The following is a 14,925-nucleotide window of genomic DNA, read 5'->3' as shown; positions in this document are numbered from 1 at the left end:
GTGGGGTAGGGATACAGGCGTGGCACTGCCTTACTAGGGAAAGGTCTGACCTGTCTTCAACACACAAACACACACACACACGAAAGGTTTCGAGCCAGCAATCCTTCCAGTCTCTCACACATGTACAGCAATTTGGCTTCAGAGATACAGAACACTTAAGGTGGAACTCTTGCTGATGGAAGAGTAAGGAAAGGAAATTATTGCTGGAACCTGCAAGACTGGGTAGGGTGACACGTTAAAAGTGTTTAATGCTTTTATGAGTTCGTCTGCATGAATCAAAGTTAGCTAAGAAGGCAGCAGGTATTAAAGTCATTAGTGCCAATTACTAGTTTAAGGAGTTAAGAAACAGCAATGGAAACATATGATTTTGAGCTTTTAATGCCATGAGAACAAATGAGCTACAGTGCTGGTTGGAGCAGCCAGTATGGTGGATACACTGGGAGGTTGGTTTAGGTAAGAATGGAGAAATGCTGGTTTTCTTACAAAGTTTTTAATTCTTCACCTCCACATATATCTTTATTAACTTTCAAGTAAAAAACAGAGCTGGATGTTTCTGTAGGGTCCAAATTGCAGCAGAAACAAATAAAGGCAGCTTTATAGTGTGCAGGAATTCCTACTAACTGACCCTGAGGGCAGATTTATAGTCTCTTAAAAAGCCAAATCTGAAATTCTGACCCCTGCTTGAAAAAAATAATTAGAAATAATTGAAGTTACAACACTTTTCCTAGCACTTCTTCCATTTGCAACCCTCAAATGTTTTACAAACATTAACTTGCTGCAGACCCCAGGAGAGCTTCATTACTTTTCCCCTGCTCTCTATTTTACAGATGAAGAAACAATGCAAGTTAAATGTCTTTCCCAAGATCACATACCTTCTGCCTTGCAACCACCAATTTTGACGCTTCTGCTCACACCACTATATCACACTGACAAGTCAGTGTGATAGTCCCCAGTGTGAAATAGTCTGCTGGGAATAAAATGTGTAACCCATCAAACATACAGCTTGTTTACATTTGCTTACATTTAAAATACCTCTTTAAATAATATGTTTTCAGTGAGCAATTTGAACAGGTCATAATTTATACCATTAAATCATGCTAAGGTGCTTTTTTGAAGTCAAATCTAATTAAATTACTGTTAAAGTCAAACAAGAAGTTGGGCCAGTGATTCACTGAAGGATTTATCTCTGTCAGATTTGCAATTAAACATATTAAAAATTGATCCATTTATATATATTTTGCTCCAGTTAAAACTATCAAGGTTATAAATTCCAAACAATTCCCATGCTTGTGGTGAGGAATACCAATTTTAGGACAACATTCAGAATAACCTTTCTTTTTGCACTAAAAAGCATTTTTCTCCACAACCTGCATTTTTAACCTCTGAGATTTCCCCTTCACTAAACACAAAGGATTCTGTTTTAGCTGTGTGTTTTAGAGACCATCAAGAGGCAGTGTACTTTCTTTTCCTTTTCTTCAGTGAGTGACTGCCTTTGAAATCACTTTAAGAGTAAGGCATGAAATACTTCTTTCTGAGTTTACATACCTCTTCCAAAAGCAGTGGAAATGCGAAACTAATGCATTCAAAACAGGTTGTGTTTGAGGCTGTTTCCATATTTAGGTGTCTGATTTCAGGTGTCTGGAAAGAACTTGGTTCAAAGGGTGGATTTTCAGCTTGATATGTCTCCCAAAAGATCATGTATATTTATATATGCAGCATCTGTGTGCCTATGCACTGAGCCTTCTGAGTAGGGGACTGGTTCCTGCTGTGAATGTTCCCTGTCCCCTTGATTGGAATTAAACTTCCAGATTCCAAATCTTGTGTTTTGGTGGGAAGTGAGTTCAGGTGTCCTGAGCTGTCATGGTGTTTAGCCCCACTGGGTCACCTCTTGGGCCACAGCTGCTTCCATTCAGAACAAAGAGCACCATCCACCTGACCATCCTCCATGGGAACGAAGATTTTTCTCTTGCTGCAAATTCCTCCCAGTCTTGTTTCTCCTAACAGTTCATCTCAAGCCTTCAGATTTTTCTCACTCTTGGATCTATTTTTAAAACCATTTTTTTTCTAATATATGAACAGCACTCACCTGACAGGAGAGTGTACTCAAGACTTCAAAAAAGCTGCTTTAGGACCACATGATAATAAATTCTCCCTAATCCCAAACATAGACAAGATACAGAGCAGGGCCTACAACAAGTTTTATAGAGAGCATTAGTGTCAGCAGTTTAGAGAGAATTAAAAAGAAAAATAACATTCCATCCCTGAGGAAAAATCCAAGTAGTGCATGAGACTAAAAGGAACATTTCTATTGGGAATTGCTTATGAAAGAGATTTTTAGTTCAAAATGAGGAAATCACTAGGCACTGCATAAGGATTATATTGATCAAAAATAGTCTTCTGAAATATCAGAATTCAAAGAAGAGACCAAGTAAAAGATACAAATGAAAGTAAGCAACCCAAATGCAGGAGAAACTCCATCTTGCACTTGCAGCAAAGATTGTTTGTATTCAGACTCCAAATAAGACAGATGCTTCTTGCAGTTGGGAACATTTGAAACCTGACTTATAGCTATGATCCATAACAGTGCTAGATTTATTGACCACCTGCTGTGAAAACAGAGCATTTTTTTTGCAGCAAAACCTCAGCTCGCCATTTGTGAAGTATCTTCTGTGTCATTTTCACAATTTCCTAGAAGACATGATTAACCCAGATGCCAGTGCTGCTCCATTCCTGCATGCTCACCAATCAGTGCAGGATTAATAAGATGCCAGGTGAGACCAGTGAACCTCCTGGTGAGCTATTGAAAGAAAAGTGAGTGTGCTAAAAATATTTAGAGATTTATTTGATTTCTCCACATGAGGTCCTCTATAATTTATCACTTTGGCTCACACTTGTTCTGTGTTCTGTTTTGTTCTATTTTAGAAGGGGGACATTCTCTCCTGTTTTTTTACTGTGACCACATCACAGGTTTGGATCTGTGACAGTTATCAGTGCACTCCAGTCCCTGTGTTTAGCTATTTTCCTATCTGCTACACTGGCAAGCTTCTCCAGTTGTTCTGCTGAGCCCAGAGATGCTGAAGTTACACACATCTCAAATGCATGTGTATTGAGCAATAAGGTTAGAGTATTCTCTCATTTGTGAGTTATGTTTTTCATAAATATCCAGAGATATGAATGGGCACAGAGCTGGAACAAGCAGGGGTTTGATTCTTATTCTTCTGAGCTGCAGAAGAAGCCTGCTCTGCCTTACTAAATCACAGTAAAACAACCCCCTCATCTAATGGTTATTTAATTTTGTCCAACAGGTACCATTAGAACAGGCAGATTTTCTGTGAGAAGCTGAAAGCAAAATCAAACATGACATTTTGGGATGTTCACCAAAAGCAGTTGAATGGATGAATGTCAGAAAACAAATACCGGTTTTTCTCCAGTAGTTCAATACCCAGGATTGGAGACATGACAAATTTTATAAATAAAAAAATCATTTTTATTTATGGACTTCCATTGTAAGCTGCTGACAAATAGAAATGATCTGTTAAATTTATTTGAAAACTTGTGTTTACTTAGCATTATAAGCATAAGAACAGTGCCATGGAGCTGTTGGATGCCATGTAGGCAGTAACAGCAACTCTTTCATTCTCTGTGTGAAAGTCTGCCAAAATCAGTACGGACTGCAAAGTGCAAAAGCAAAGTAGGTAGATGAACATACAGGTAGAGGATGTCATTGCCACTCTGGATGACCCAGAACTGGGTCTCTCACTACACTTACTAAGCAAGGTAACAAGGCATATTTGTTTCTGATTCTTCTAAATAGGCACCAAAACTGACTGCAACACAGGCATCAGGAATAGACTGGTTGATTGTAGAGAATAAAATCAAGTTTTTACTATAAATCCATCTCAAAATGGCCAGCCCTGGCCAGATTGAAAAGTCAATATATATTAAGCTACCTCACAGGTGATGTTGAAGTAGAAAAATAGATAGGTTCATATATACCTGTGAGGAAAATTATCTGACAATGTAAGCAGTCAGACCAGTACTGGTCTGGTGTAAAACAGAAGGCATGAATGATACTGAGAAAAATGTTTTGGTGAATGGACATATCACCTGCTGAATGAAAGGCTCAGTGAAGTTGATGTTTTTATCTTAGACTGAGGAACTCAACTTTGCTGCTCAAAATCATTAGTTGTCTTTGGAGATCTTGATCATTTATGTGGAGAGCCATTTGCAGGTGAGTAGTTTTTTTAAAAAACACATTGCTATATCACATTAAAAACATGTTACATTATATTACATTAAAATACACTGTTATATAGCTATGTAAATAAATATATAAATTAATTTATTTCATTCAAAAGAGGGCTATGGGCATGTTATATTTATCTCCACTGAGCATTGAATAAAAGCTTAAGAGCCTGTGGGAAGACGTAAGGGCTGAGTACTTCAGAAAGGTGGGAGCAAGCATTGCCTGACCTGTGTACTGCTTACTACTGGTCTACTGCTCAGTCATAGTTTCACAGGACTTAACCCCAGGCAGAGATTAAATGGCAACTTTTTGTGAGTTTAGACAAATTTACTGAGCCGACTGCATGCAAGAGGACATTTTCTTTCTAAGGTGATTTATCTCCTCTGTGTGGCTGGAGCAATAAATACTCTGAAAATTAACACCATGCTCGCTTGTAAAATACAATCCACATTAATCTCAACTATTGGAGACAACTATAAATCAAATGAAAGTGAAAAAGGGTAAAGAGGGTTTGGAAACAAAGCCCCAGCCCTGGCAATACAGCCCTAGGCAGACATTATAGCAATGTTGGCTGAGACTAGCTGTCAAGAGGCCCTAGAGAAGTGGCTCTTGGGGCATCTGTGACAACATTGAACATGAATCTTCAGGTCTCCATGAGCCACATGCAGGTCCTGGAGATGCCTGTGGGGAGTAATTACCTCTGCTCCAGGAAGGAGATCAGTAGGAAAGCTGAACCTTTCGTCAACAGGAGGAGGAATGAGTAATTGGAGAGCAGAAATACAGACATGCAGAATGTAGCAGAGTCTTTAAATTTTAACGCAAGGCACCATTGGTCCTCATGGATCAACGGAACCAAGCAGCTTCATCTTGTCCAGTTGATGTGTCTGAGTCACAGGTGTACCCAATCTGAGAGTTATCCTGGCTCTGTCTTTCTGCAGCCAGTCTTCTGGAAGAATCACATTATTGAACTCTTCTATAAAAATTGCTTCTAAATTATCTTCCTTGGGTTAAAGGCCAATGCTGTTCTTTCTGAGCTAGCTCTGAAGAACCTCTCCCATAACTAAACATACAGGATTCCCTACAAGCAGTGCCTCTAGCTGATGACAATGGAGGGAGCAGGAGCTGTTCCATAGTTGAAAGCTAAAGGTAAGGAGATGAAGGGAAGAAGTATACATAGTAATTTCAGAATTTGGGAGCAGTTATTTCTACTGGATTATGAAATATAGTGAAATTCCTATAGTTTTCTTAACCTGAATGAACACATTTTTCAGGGCACCTTTTCATCAAAGAATGCTGTATGTAGGTATCTGTAGGTGCACAGATGCTACATCCTATAGATGATGTACAGATTCAGTGTTAGATATACACTTATAAAGCCTCCTGATCTGCACTCTAAACAAGCATCATTTGCTATCAGATTTTCAGCACTCTGATGTTCTGTGCTCCAAATTAGTCCTGGGTGAATTCCATCCCTGCAGCTCATCCATTTTTCTATTACAGCTAATCGAATTACTTCAGACTCTTATCTTCCTTCCAGTGTGCACATATGCCATCTTCCTCATCTAAGTTGTCCTGTAGAAAAGTTAATAAGCATACTTATGTTAGGGAAGTTATGGACCAAATTGTTTATGGGCAAAGGAATTTATTACCTTTGTGGTAAGTGAAGAAACATATTGATGGACAAGATGGATGAGCAATTTAAACAAATGAAAAGGAAGCATGAATGGACAACTGAAAAGGGCTACACCTCACCCCCAGTTCAGACTGGAAATAGCACAAAGAGAAATGTTCTTGAAAGCAGATGGTTGAACACAAACTTTCTCCCTTTCCAAAATTAAAATATGAAGTGTGCCCATTGCTGATGGAGTTTCCCACCCTGTAAATGCCAGTAGGGTCTGACAGTGCTCACAAGAACTCTCTACTTCAAGCAAGTCAGAGCTAAAATTTTACTTTGTTCTAACTAAAACTTATTGTAAAGAGAGGAGAATCAGTGTCTTCTTGCGCTTGAGTTAGTTACAGAAATGAGTTTGAGCTGTGAGAGACAGAAGATGCTAGCAGAGTCAAAAATGCCTGGAGGCCTCTGCACACAGGTGGTTCACTGCACACAGAGGACCCCACTGAAGCCTCAGTGTGAAAATGCACCCACAGAGTTTGTCAGCTTACCCCAAGTAATTCTGGCAAAATCATTCTGGTGCAATTACTCTCTTTCTGCATCTGTGTGGTGGCTTATTTTCCAAACTGCCAGTGGCAAGCTCAGCTTCCAGAGTCAAACACCAAAATGAGATCCAATAACTGTTCATCTGCAATGCCTGGGAAGAAGCCTGATGACTGAGGTACATTTAAAAGATGAAGGGGAAAGACATGTACTAGCTGAGAGCTAATCCTGCTCCAGCACCACAAATTTGGAGAGAAAAGGACTAATGCACACCCTGAACAGTGGTGCCATCCCCACCAAGGGGGCTAGGAATGAATGCCCTGGGACTCTGGAGTTGCACCTCAGAGAGTGCCTCTGTCCTGTCCTCCCCTCCTGCAACCAACAGGGCTGGGAAGAAGGGGAGATCAGCACCAGGTTAACCTGTAGACAGAAAAAGGAGGGGAAAAGGGGAAAGAGAGCCACCCTGTTTGCCCTGGGACCCAAAGCAGCCCTTAGCTGTTCTAAATAGCTCTTTGTGGGACTGTCAGCGTAACGGATGCTGGATTATTACAGCAAAAATAAGCATTATGAAAATATATTCAAGTGCAGGAGAGTGATGGGGTAAACAGCTTTGTTGTGAGGCAATTCTTTCTCTCAAGAGGAAACATTTTATCTCCTGGGCAAGAAATCATCTCTGTTAAAATCCTCCATAATTAAAGGAGCCATAGGATATACTATCTTCAGGACCTGATTTCCTCTCCTGGTGGGAGGACACATTGCAAACACATTCAAAAAGACAGTGGGGGATTGTTATCAAAAGCAGCGTGGCAGGCCCAGGGAGTTCCTAACTCGGATCCTTCCTGAAGACAACGAAGACAATGGGCTTCTGCCTGCAATATCCAGTATACAATGGCAGAATTACATTTCTACCTGTCTGGGACAAGTGTGTGGAGCTGGACTGTGGATTTCCAGTTCACTGGACGGTGCTCTTACAGGCATGGGTACACACAGGCTCCTGCAGGCCTTTCAACTCCTCTCTCACAGCTGGGACTCAGCAGAGCTGCTGCTGTCACCTGGGCAATTTTTGTAGGGGAAACCAGAAAAGGGCAGCTAAGGAGGTGACTGGATAAATAGCATGGTGTTTCCAAGAAATATTAAGCTATCCTTTGCAAACAAACTTATTTCAAAGACAGAGAATTGCTTCTCAGTTTCCTTTAATGCTTGCATTTTATACCTTCTCACTGTTCTTCTGTTTAAGACTGTAAGTGCACTGGGGCATCCCTGCCTATTCCTCAGCATTTGACCAGGGCCTTATTAAGTGAAGGCCTAATATTAGCTTATCCCTTGGCACTGCAGCAATAAGCAAAAGAAAATAATATTCACATTAGACAGCTGCTATAGCTTTGGATACAAAGGGAGTAAAATGGATGCACCTGTTCATAAATAGAGAAATGTTTCCTTTGATTATGAGTTTCCTCCTTGCTCATTACAAAAAATTGTTGATTATTCCTGCCTATAGGTATAGCAAGATTACTCATCGCCAAGTTAACAGCAAAGCACTCCACAATTGCTTCTGTAATTCAGGTTTAAAATCACTACAGCAGCACAAATCAGAAGGATTAAATGGGAAGGAGGGTATGCTGCATACAGGAAAATATTGTATGCAAATTGTGATAATTCATGACTGAGTCACAAAAAATATGTATTCAAAATCTGTCATGATTTAAACATTTAAGAATACAATGCTATGCATTTATGTAATGGCTTTCATCAGAGGATCTCAAAATGCTTAGGAGGCACTGAGATGAATGCATGATGATGTCAGTCTTGCAGGATGGCTCTAGGTGCACTTCTTCTCAAATCAGCAGCTAGTGGCTCCCAGGGATTTGCAACACACCAGACTAATACTTGATGGTCAGGGGGGAATAGAAAAGGCTGACAAAGATGGATCTGATACATCCTCTGGTCTTCAAATGTGTTCAGGCTCTGTTGATCCTCACAGATGTGTTTCTAATATCCTTTAAAATATCCAGTGATAGAGCAATTAAAAATATATCTAGCCTCTTCCTTCTCTCTGATTATACCACAGTCCCTACAGGTCAAAACATCCATAGCATAGGCTCAAGGTAAAGTATTTCAGAACTCACACCTTTTTTCTTAGAATAGTTGCCTAAACATATTGTTGCCTTTCCCTTATGTCTAGCTGAGAAAATTCTTTGCACTGTGTATATCTCCAGGTCTACTGCTGCAGAGACCTGCTGCCAGAAAAACGCCTTCTGACCCTAGAAAATACTTAGAGGGGACAACAGAAACCCACAGGCACAGCCTGGTAGGACTGCTTTAGGAGCACATGGTTGCTACCAAGAGATGTGAAATGCTTCACAGTACCTCAATGTTTTAAATATTTTATGATGTAGATTTATGAACTTTGATAGCGTTCATCTATGTTCTTCAAAGGCCAAGCCAGGATTAGTGCAGTTGTCAGTGCTATAAGACCCATGTGTTTGGCTGTCTTCTGTACAGGGAAGGCAACATGGTCTGTCAGGCAGTCTGCATATGGGGCCCTTTGACAGCCAGTCTAAGCCACGAGGAGCCATGCTCCCAGCTACTGCCCCAATCTAACAAGGTTCTAGCAATATCTTACCAAACATTAACTTACCACCTACGGTCAGCAGGCAGATCCCAGTATATCTTCTACATACCAGAAAGCGTAGGCACCGCTTTAGGTATCTTTTTTCTCTTTCTTCAGATATTACAAGACACACTGGATCTAAGAAATTACAGCAGTGCCCAGCTGGATTGGTGTACCTCAAGGTGACTTCAGACACAGGTAATGCAAAAGACTTAGAAAAATTTAACAAGCTGTAAAAGTCTAGAAACCACCGACAGATTACTGGATCTTCCTTTCCATTTACAAACAGAACCACAGTTTATTGACAGGAGATTACAAATGTGCTGGACAGTTCTGAATTAATACATAAAACAAAGGCCAGTATTACATATCAAAAAGACTTGTTGGAGGCACTGGGACCTGCTACCAGTAATACCACTGGGGTCTGCCAGTGTTTGTCCCAGAGCAGTGTCTGGTGCTCAGCATCCAGATGTCTCAAAGAAACTCCCCCATTAACCCCAGCGCTATATGACTGCAGAAGATCTCATTGGCGAGCTGGTGCTGTCGTTGTAATAGTCCCCCACTAGGTGGGATTTACAACCAATCAATAGCTCTTGTTATGAGACAGATGGATCCATTATAATCTGACCTGCTCAGAGTCTGGCTCTTAACCCTTAACCGTAGCTGATGTAAAATATTCACCAAAGTTCCATGTTAGACGTCGGCACAACCTCATATTTCTTCCCCTACCATTAACAAATGTCACATATTTGTCAGCAGCACAGATTATCTCATCCACCTCACCACAGTGTATGCCACATTTGTTGAATGTGTTGTTAAAGAAACAATAGAATGGCTTTTTACCAGAATCTACTGGAATTTATGAGTAAGTGAAGAAAAACAAAAATAAAGTTGGGGCGTGTTTCTACCAGTATTTTCTTATAACAATTAATAGCATGTTTGTGATTTCCTCCCAGCATCCCCACAGCTTGGAACCCAGATATCAACCCAGATGGTCTGTGTGCTTGCAGTTACAAAAACAGGCTGGACAACCCACACCTGAGATCTGCAGACTGACAGCTTTCTAGAATCTGGTTCCTAATTTTTCAGACTAGGTATCACGTCAACTAGAAACAGAGGTAAAAAGTGACAGAGAGGGGAAAGAAAGAGAAAACAATGTTCCGTGAACTGATAATTTTTCAAGCATTTTTTAATAAAACATTGTCAAATATACAGACCTGCACTCAGTAGTTTTAGTTGCCAATTCAATCATATTTTTGCTAGGCATAGAAACTCTCAGACTTGTAGGTTTAGGGAATATTCTGATGCTTGGGATTGATTAAACTGACAACCAAAATTAGATCAGTCAGACCAAATATGTGCAGGTTTCTCCTTGAAGGGCAGGTTAAAAAAAAAGAAGCTATACTGATCATTTTGTTTTAGAAGCAGTGATTCTCCATCCTTGCCCTTCATCTGGAACTACTTAGACTCTTGTACATTTACTCAGCCCTGTCCTTGCCATCCATCCGTTTCCATAAGATCTGGCAAACAGAGTTCAAGAGTAAATGTGAAGGCAATGCTTGCATACTGTCTTTTACACATTCAAATAATAAGTACTTAATCTTGGAAACCTAAGCAGCAATGTATAATGAGTGAAAAAGTGATATAGCACTTAAGTGATTGCTGCAACCTGCAGTTCACTCAGCATGTTGGGACTTCATTATAAAGTTGCGAGGGATTGAAAATGTAATATATGTAAGAAGTAATGTGTTGTGTGAACAATTGATAAAGCTGAAAAAAAGACATATTTGGGGCATACAATCTCTTCCTTACATCTAGGACTTTTCTGGACAGTTTAATAACTAATCCCACACATTTTACCTTTATATTTATAAACAAAGAGCAGGGATACTGCTGAGCAAATCCATTTGTGAAGAGAACAAAATGTGAGAAACTACTGAAAGCGAGTAAGCAGAAGGCCTGTTTTTCACTGAAAGCAGCATCTCAGAGCAAGAAAACTGAAAATACAAGAACGGGCTTGTGGCTTGTATAGCCACAGCTTTTTTGGCAATGAATAAAAATCTACTGTGTCCTGTAATTTCAGGTGAGAGAACACAAGATAAAGATTACATGATGCAAATTTCCATGTTGGTCCTATTCACTCCTCACCTAAACTGGCATTGATTTTGATTACAGTATTCTGACCTATAGGTCAAGGAAAAGGAAACACCCTGCCATTGTTTTCCAGATGCAGTGCAATAGTCTGTATTTATCTGAGATAAAACTTTAAGAGCACTTACTGAAATTCAGATACTTACGAGACTTAAAACTCATTTCCAAAACTTGAATATCATGAAAACCAAAGAATCCGTTGTTATACAAATGTATTCTAGATATGCTCAAAGTTGGGAATCTTTTCCTACAGGTTGGAAATGAAATAATGAACAATTAAATAATCAAATTTTCCAAAAATCAAATATGTTACTTGTGTGGTCCTCAGTTTTATTAAATAATTGGGATCATCAAGAAGAATTCTCTGGCCTCCCTGGGAAGAGATGATGGTATTTGAAGAAATGCAATTTCCTCCACTGTTTCTGCTGCTGTGACAGCAGCAGAATTATTCATTTCTGATCTTCTAAAAACATCCCAATCCCAATAAATTGTGGATTTCTGGCTAGAAACTTTAAATCCAAAACAAATAAATTTTTTTCCACATGTTGAAAGCACTGCTTTAGATATACAGAGCAATAAAAATATATTTTTAAAATAGCAACAAAAATATTTTCAGTGCAAGCCAAAGTGATGCTCTACATTTACCTGCTTGCTGATGTTTTTCTAGACTCAAACCCAAAAATTTATCTGGGACAGACCATGCCAGGCTGAAGAAGGCTTTGAAAAGTCAGTGCTGAAATGTTTTCTGTTTATATTTTCTAGCATTTCACCAGGTTGGACACTCTTCTCGAGTTCATTGACTTGCATCCAGAAATGTCATTAGCAAAAAAAGCTTAAGTGGATTCTTTCTAGGCCTGACTGACCACAGAGCCTGAGAAGAGGTCGCCTTTACTTCCTCTGTTACTGGCTACAGCTAAAACCCCTCTGATGTCTCTAAAGACATAGGGACAAAACTTGCCTAAAGTCAGACTGGGGAATATCTATTGATTTCAATAAAGTTTTGACAAGTCAACATCAAAGAGAACCTTCTGTGTTCTCTGAACACTTGAATTTATGTTGTAAACTCCATCAATACCAACAAAATAAATAGCCTCTTAAAGTCCATTATAACCATTATGGCTACTTAAGATTAAAGGAATACGATAATATTTGTTTGTACAGCTAATCAGTGTTGCAATCCTTACTAATGTTTCTGGAGTAGTTGCTGCATTGGAGTGTTAATCAGGATCTCTCCGATTACCAGCAATTGTTAAAGAAATAAAAACATGAAGTAAATAAGATAAATATTCTTCCTTGTTAATCAGACCAAAGATGAAAGGGGAAAAGAGTAATGGTCATCATTCCATTGGATATTAATAGTTGACTTAAGTTTTTCAAGAGACTGCTCAAATGATGCTGTTTGTGCAGTCTTTTTGAGAAAACAAAACAAAACAAAAAAACCTTTTGAAATAGTGTAAGTTATTATTTTGAGCTGTAACACTTATAAATCACTTTTTATCTTCAGAGCACTGAAAAAGAGTACAGACCTTTGTTGATCTCACCAGCAAAGGATCTGGTACTGTTCCATGTTTCTGTGATGGGCTAAACACATTTTGGAGGACAGGGCCTTGTTACTGCCTTTCCCACCAAACACAGTAAGAATTTCAGGTAGCTGAATCTCATTGTGCTGTTTTGACAGGCAGGGAATCTGATATACGTAATTTTAAAAATATGCCCAAGGTAGCAGAGGAAGTTGGTGGTAGTGGGACTACATCCCAGGAAATCCTGGTTCTGGTTCCAGGATGGTAGCCCTAGCCATTATCCTTCTCCAAACTTCAGTAGTGTGACTGCTGCAGACAAATCATCACGTTCTTCCACGTACCAGTCCTGGTGCTACAAAATACTGAATGCGTTATTAAGCAAAACATATTCCAAGCCTGTCATTGATTCAGGGCCTACAGTCTTGCAAGCATTATATCATTCATCTTTCTTATAAGTGGAAAAAATTCCCAGACTCTATTTTCTCTCCATAGAAACTACAGAGAAGCTGAAGTAATTAATGAAAAGTACTGGTGTCATGTGGACAAGAACAGGGTACACATTCAGCCCTTTCTTCAGCCATTCAGACTAATGGGAAGTATGCTTCTGTGTGGACCATATGACTGGGTCCAAAGGCTGGATTTAATATATTTGCAGCCCAATCATTTTCCCAAGGGAACTGTCAATTACCAGTGTGAGACAGAAAAGATGCTGATTACCTGGGCCAAACTCTGCTCTTGTTTGTGTCAGAACAATATCCCTGATTGCACTTGCTTCCGTGTGACTGTGGGTTGAGTTTGGCTCTGTCTCCTCAGTTCCCTGGGTTGTCTTTGAACCACAGGAACAGCGCTTTGAGACAGCTACTTGGGCAATTGCTAATGGCAGGAAAATCCACAGTTCTTCAGACATTAAGGCATTGTAAATACTGAAAGAAAATAAATCTGTGTTGTATTTTTTTTGGCGTGCAATGCCTAAAGCCTTATCTCTCATTCTGTCAGGAACCAAGGACTGTGTATACAGATGGTGCAATTTATTATGTTCTGTACTGTGATCAAGTGCTGAAATACCTTCAGGAAATCACCAGAAAGCCTGAAAAGCTTTGCTGTCTCTTGTGACTCCAGCTCACTAAAACTATAATTGAATGAGCACAATATATTAAGCCCTGTGTATTACACAGTAGGCTTACAGAAAAGGACGCCATCTTTTTCAGCATCATTACAGAAAATATCTTTGCTGTACAATTACAGCCTATATCTAGGACCATAATATCTCTGCCTCTCTGTATTCTGCTTTTATAAAACCAGAAGACAGGGATTTACAAATAGATGCCTAGGTTCAATGACTCTACCTCAACTCAGGTGTAACACCATTAAATTCCAGTGTGCTGCTCTCATTTGTAAAATGCTGCTGGGCCTGATAGTCCTGACATTTAAAACAGTGCCTGTCGGGGCTGAAATGAATGGACATGAAATGAATGTAACAGTGGCATGGAAAAAGAATTTTAGCTGTGTATCAGTTCAGAGATTAATGTATTTCCATTCCTGCCTCTCTGAGCAGATTTTATGAAACTGATGATTAAACTCGGCTCAGTGAGTGCAAGAAATACAAAGAAAAACTAAAGTCAATATCCTCAAACTCATTCATCACTGGATATGAAATGTAAACCTTGGAACTAGTATTTTGTTCAAATCCATGTCCGTACTGCATTTGAAACATTGGAAACAGGATCCCTGTGCCATGGACCTAACAACAGATGTTTTATGGTCATCTTGATACCCGCAAGGCCCAACTTTCAGCAATAGCCACCATTCACAGAGCAGCTGTTTTGCTTTTAGTGCTTCACTGGAAGCACTACTGTTTCTGAAACTTTCTGTTTTCTACTGTTTCCTTCCCGTGGAGAAGCCGGACTGTGGTGCCTTGATATTGGGGAGGTGGTCTATCCACTTTCCTGCAAGCACTATTACACATTTCCGCGTGTTTTGTTAGAAACACAAATGCCATGAAGCATCTTCCCTATTACATCCCAGAGACACCGGGCCGACCCAGCCCCATGTCCTGCCTGTCACAGGACAAGCCCTTGCATCACTCGTGAGGGAAGGGGTGAACACCAACAACTACCAACCCCAAAACCACCTGGCCGCAATTCGGATGAGGCTCCTCCAGGACAGGGGTGCCGGTTCGTCCCGCGCTTCCCCTTTGGGTCAGTCCCGCTCTCGGCTGCGGGGAGGGGGCGGGAGCGAGTGC

The 14,925-nt window shown here is 40.0% G+C and overlaps 1 long non-coding RNA gene across 1 annotated transcript; it reads left to right on the top strand.

Moving 5' to 3' along the window:
- Positions 1-83: 83 nt before the first annotated feature.
- Positions 84-11,491, top strand: LOC108445375. The gene is made up of 3 exons (XR_001860194.1): positions 84-222; positions 9,130-9,210; positions 9,969-11,491. It is a non-coding gene; the product is annotated as an uncharacterized LOC108445375 (long non-coding RNA).
- The last annotated feature ends 3,434 nt before the right edge of the window (positions 11,492-14,925 follow it).

Source organism: Corvus brachyrhynchos, unplaced genomic scaffold (genome assembly GCF_000691975.1).
Source record: "Corvus brachyrhynchos isolate BGI_N302 unplaced genomic scaffold, ASM69197v1 scaffold1, whole genome shotgun sequence".
Lineage (NCBI taxonomy): Eukaryota > Metazoa > Chordata > Aves > Passeriformes > Corvidae > Corvus > Corvus brachyrhynchos.
This window is presented reverse-complemented; position numbering and strand designations above follow the sequence as displayed.